This window comes from Denticeps clupeoides, chromosome 8, assembly GCF_900700375.1.
Source record: "Denticeps clupeoides chromosome 8, fDenClu1.1, whole genome shotgun sequence".
Classification (NCBI taxonomy): domain Eukaryota; kingdom Metazoa; phylum Chordata; class Actinopteri; order Clupeiformes; family Denticipitidae; genus Denticeps; species Denticeps clupeoides.
The window spans coordinates 1,006,652-1,012,322 of NC_041714.1; positions in this window are offsets into that span (position 1 = coordinate 1,006,652).

The following is a 5,671-nucleotide window of genomic DNA, read 5'->3' on the forward strand; positions in this document are numbered from 1 at the left end:
CATTCCCACACATGAGTGGCACCTTTGGAGAGGACACGCACTCCAGAACAGGAAAGCACGCACCAGGCACAGCAGTGATAGGGAGCATAGCCCCCCCCGTCTATTTATGTGAGTGAACCCTGTCGTGTCTAACTCGTAACGTCCCCGTAGAACGGGGAGAAAATGCTGCAGCGGCAGCCACATTGCCAGCAGCTCCAGATAATTTATGTGGCATTCGCACTGGACAGGAGTCCACCACCCTCTCTTTGCAGCCCACTGGGGAGTCGTCTCGGGATGTTGAAATGACACACGGCCTATTGGGGAACCCCGGTTCAGCAGACGGGGATTCTGCCATGGAAACAGAGTGTGGCGTGCCGTTTTTAAATTATGCAACAACACAATTAGGAGGCCTGCAGGTTTTTGATGGCTGCCTTGGCTTGTCATCCTGCCTCCTTCTCCGCTTCTTCCAGAAATTAAACTTTGTTAAAATGCAGTTGAGGGACTGGCCGAATAAACCCTGGACTAACCATTGAGAAAAGTGATAAGTCCAGATAAGTTGCCCAGTCACGGTCTGGCACATCTGACCGGGTCAGCCAAAGATGCTGTTGGGCCACCACTGTAGCAGCCATGCCCCTGTGCAGCGGGAGATGCAGAGAATACGATACGAGGCTATTCTGCAGTTATGGCATTCTCCACGGCAGCACTGCAGGTCAGCCAAGCACAATGGCTGGTAGTTCTGAAGCATGGTGACTAATCTCAACGCCCTTGTGACGCTTGCCTGAAACCCATAAATCTTCTCCAGCTATGCAGAGGAGAAACAACAGTGCTTGGAGGGCAGTGCGACAGCTCCGTGACAAAGTTCGGAAACAACAGCAACGCAATGTCGGGTGGACATAGGAGCAGAGGGGGAGGAAAACTAAAACGTGGGGGCGAAGCCACTCCACCTCCAGCTTAGCAGCCGCTGGGTGATACAGGGTGATGAAGGATGTCTCCTTCCAGCACCAGGAGTCGGCTGAGTGGCCTGCACGTCTTCCTTGTCAGAAGACTCAAGGTTGTCGAAGTGCAGTTCAAGCAGGTCCTCCTTGAGCAGAGGCCCGACAAGAGAGGCAGCAGGTGGTGAGACAGGGATGAAGCCTCCATCTCACACATCTCCATGTGCTCAGCCCAGTCTAGATGCCTAGCAGTTAAGGAAGCGGCCCCATAATCAGAAGGTTGCCGGTTCAAATTCCGATCCAAGGTGCCACTGAGCAAAGCACCGTCCCCACAAACTGCTCCCCGGGCGCCTGTCATGGCTGCCCACTGCTCACTCAGGGTGATGGTTAAATGCAGAGGACAAATTTCACTGTGTGCACCGTGTGCTTCACTACTAATCAGTGTCCCGCAGAAAAATTGCTCACCCAAGAGAGGCTGTTGTTTATCAACGCTTTTGGAGCAACTTGCAAAACCCATTTTGATAGGTGTAAAAGTGTTCTTACCAAGGTGAAGAGCATAAGAAACAACCTATCAACCTTGAACAACCAATCCCCTGTGTTACTGCAGCACAGATTGTATTGTATTGATGCTTGCCTTTTTGAGTTCTTGTTTGGGGGCGGGATTGGGGAATGGGTCTCTTTGGTATATGCACACTCTTTCCTGTTTTGGAAATTGCATGAATAAAGAAATAAAATAAAAAAAGAACTGAGGGGAGATAGAGGCAACAGGTGGTTTTATTGGGGGGCTGGATACACTCAGGGGTTAAGTGTCTTGCTTGGGGATACAATGGTAGTAAGAGGGTTTTGAACCTGTGACTTTGTTTTCGTCTGGTTCATAGGCGAGCGTTTAGCCCTCTATCCACTTTTAGACACTTTGTCATACTCATCTTTAAATGAAGCAATTCATAGACATATCAGTGTATCGGTTTAGGGTAGGGGGCTCTGGCTCTCATCCATCTTTCTAATGAAATTAAATTAAATGAAGTGAAGTGAGTGTCACGCTTCCTTAACCGCTAGGCCACCACTGCCCCTTAACCCCCCTCCGTACCATTTCCTCTTTCTTCCCTTCGTTTCCTTCGTTCTGATTGTGGGGAGGTCAGGCAAACAACACATGCTGCACGTCTTGGTAAGAATGTATGTAAATAAAATGCGAGTGTGAAATGAACTGTGTTAAAAAGTGAAAGGCTTCAGTGCAATAAAAAGTGAAGCGCCCTCAGGTCAAAATATCAAATCCATTAAGGTTGTTGTTTAGTTAGCATGAACGCTGGAAGATGACTCACTTCTGTTGGAACATATAATTGCTCTGTGTGTTATTATAGTGAGTGAAAATATTGCAGAAACAACAAACGGCAGATTTCGAATGTCCTGGAAATAAACAATGGTGCTTCTGCTGTTTGGGGTTTACGATTAAAAACATGGAAACCTCAGCTTATTTGAATGTTTTGAGTTTAGGGTATCTATTATAAATGTTGTTTATAATAGATATTGCAGTTAAACAATACATAGAAAGCATCTTTTCTACTTTTATTGCAGTAATTTTGCCAAAATTCTTATTTATTATGATAAACAGTTTTGTGATCTCAGCCTCATTACTTAAAAGGAAATGAATCAGTTTTTGCTCTTTGAAGGTATAGATGTGGCTGGCTTTCCAGCAGGATGTAAGAGTGCGCTTTCCGCTGCCTATATTTGGCCTCTTCCTGATGCACTCGCCAGGGCATTTATGTCAGAAGGGGGGGGTGCTTGTTTCTCTTCCAGGGGGAAGGGGGAATAGTGAGTACTTATTGCACATTTGCAATTGGGCTATTGATAATCCTCATAGCATTTTTTTTGTGAGGGTTGGTTTTTAATTCTGTGTGTGTGGTCTGTGGGAAATGTGTACATATTTTTTGTGTCTTTTTGTGACCTTTTTTTGTTGTGTCTGCAAAGAAAAAATCTATTGAAATTCAGGCTGCATTGAGGTAGCTGTCTCTGTTAACACCTGGTCAGATCATCCAGTCTGGTCTCCCTGTTTTGCCTATGGCCACTTCCATTTAAGATGAAAATCAGTTTTAGGCCTACAAATGGTCTCACACGCAAATTAGAGATATTTTGTTCAGAGGGAGAGAAATTATGTAAAATTGCAAATTTGTACATAATTGCTCCGCACTTCAGACCCAACTTGTATCAAAAGCCTTGCGGTCTAGTAGCATTGTTCCATGCCCTGGCATAGCATCATTAAAGCCTGATTGAATTACTGTCGCTCTGCTTGCACACAATCCCCTGCCTCTCCCCTGCGCAAATACAAGCCCCTTATTCAGCAGAACGGCCAGGCAGGCCGCGCTTTGCCATGTTACCCAGAACTCTCTGCCCACCTGATAGCCAGTCAGGACACATTTGGTAAAGATGGTGGAGGGGGGTGGGGGGTGTAGAGTGAGACATGAGGCAGAGCCACCTCCCTCCATAGGTGCGCCAGAAGGAGGGCGATAAATCTTCAGCCGGGGGCAGTTTGGGCCCTATTGTTTGGAAATGCACAAATGCAAGGTTCTGTAAATACACTGTGAGTTTGGGTTCTGTTAGTGTGGATGAACACGTGTGAACCCCAGCATGGGAGAGAGTGTCCAAGTCTCTTTATAACTGTCCTCTCCCATTTCTCATAACTTTAATGACATGAACTCGACAGGTCAGTCTCCTGTTCATGGATTAAACACAGTCCTAGTAAAACTTCTATAAAACGTTCTATTACTCTATAGGACCCCAGAGGTTTGAACACATCCTGATTCTCCATGCTCTCCTAGAACAGTGTGGAAACACACTCCTTCCCTCATCCTACTCTTGGGTCGGGGTTGCTAGATCCCATCCTTGGACACTGGGTACAGGGTGGGGGCTCAGCCAAGACTCACACCTACAGACAGCTCAGAGTCACAGATTCACCTTTGGAAAGTACCACTGTGTAAAATGCTAAATGTCCACCTCTGTCTTTCTCAGATGTATGGAATCATGGCTGCTTTACATCTTTGAAGTCAAGGCTGAAGTCCTCTGCTGAATGACACGCACTCCAGAACAGGAACGCACGCACCAGGCACAGCAGTGATAGGAAGCATAGCCCTAACAACAGTTTCTTTTCATTCATTGTGAACACTTTTGTCTGGTAAGTGGACCATGTGTGACCTGTGGAGTGACTATTATAGTAAACACCCATGCTCTCTGTGACTGAAGGAGTTTCCCTCACACTGTGGACAGGCTGCCCTGGTGCACTCTTCTCAGTGCAAGTAAGGACAAAGTATGTGGTAATGATAAAAAGTTACAAATGAATAAAGTGGGGAGGGAGGTCTCTGCTGTCTTCTATCTAACCCGGTGACCTGGTTAGATAGAACAGACAGAACACCTAATGCAATTGCGAGCATTTAAAAATACATAAATAAAGAGTATAATAGGAACTTTATCTCTGCATATTATGATCTAGTGAGTACATGCAGTTTGTTTCCTAAACGGATTATTGTTAAACAGGTTGTTTTTATCATTTCATTTCAAAAGATTGGTCCTGATACTGCACTTTACTAATGTTATGCAACATGAAAATAAAAAAATTACAATAATAAACACTCTGTAGCTTTTGGTAGAAAATAAAGAATCCCTCCAGTGTTTGCCTCTTTTCTAACTTCTGTTTGGCTCCAGAATAAACAAGACACCAGGCCGAGGCTTGTTCTCATTAGATCAACTCCACAGCCCTCGCCCAATCAGGAGGTCTGGACATGACATTCCAAAGAGCCAAGAGCAGCACAGGGCCTGAGGGCATGGTCTGATGGAAGAGGAGATGTCAAAGGAATGTGTGGCTTTCTGTTTTCCTCGTGTTCACTCAAAAATAAACCACCATTTTTATTAAATGTACACACACAGAGAGAGATGAGAGATGAGAGAGATGAGCAACTGCAGGGACGTGTGTGTTTAGGGTAACACACCCCATTACTGAGATTCCAGGAGGAATATAATTTTGGTAACACAATGTTAGGCTACCTATATTACGACTTTCTCTCTGTGTGTGTGTGTGTGTGTGTGTGTGTGTTGGAAGTGAAAAGACTGAAACGGCTACCCTGCCGTGAGATGCCTGCTGATGAATGACACTAAGAGACAGCTGACAGATGGGTGGCACACACACACACAGAGGGGTACAGATGAAACGTTACATGACACCCAGCCCCTGACTGCCAGTGCTGAGTAAGCAGGGCCTGAGAGATAGGTGACTTTTATACACACAGGGCTGGTAGGGGGGCAAGAAAAATTAGCACTGACCTCTGGGGGCAGTCGAGTACACCAAGACTGAAAACCTAAATTTTGATGCCGAAAATATGAAACTATTGACACATACCCTTTGGTAGCTGAAGCTTTGTCTTTTACAAACATTTTCTGAACATATTTATAATATCATGTATTTAGCCAAACATCTTTAACTTGCACTTGTATGATTTTGGTATTGCAAAACTAATCTTAATTCAGGTCACACAACACTTCACACAAATGCAGTATGCAGTGCTCTAAAGCATCGAATTAGAAGAGTCCTCCAAGGCCCACTGCAATACAAAATTCATAGTCAGGAAGTAGCTACAACATAAATATTTCATAAAAACACCACATATTTCACTAAATCGGTTTCTTATCTTAGTACTTTTAATTAACAGTTATAGTATAATTAACAGAGTATATAATGAAAATAACAGTAATAAACTCAAACAAATCAAGAGCAA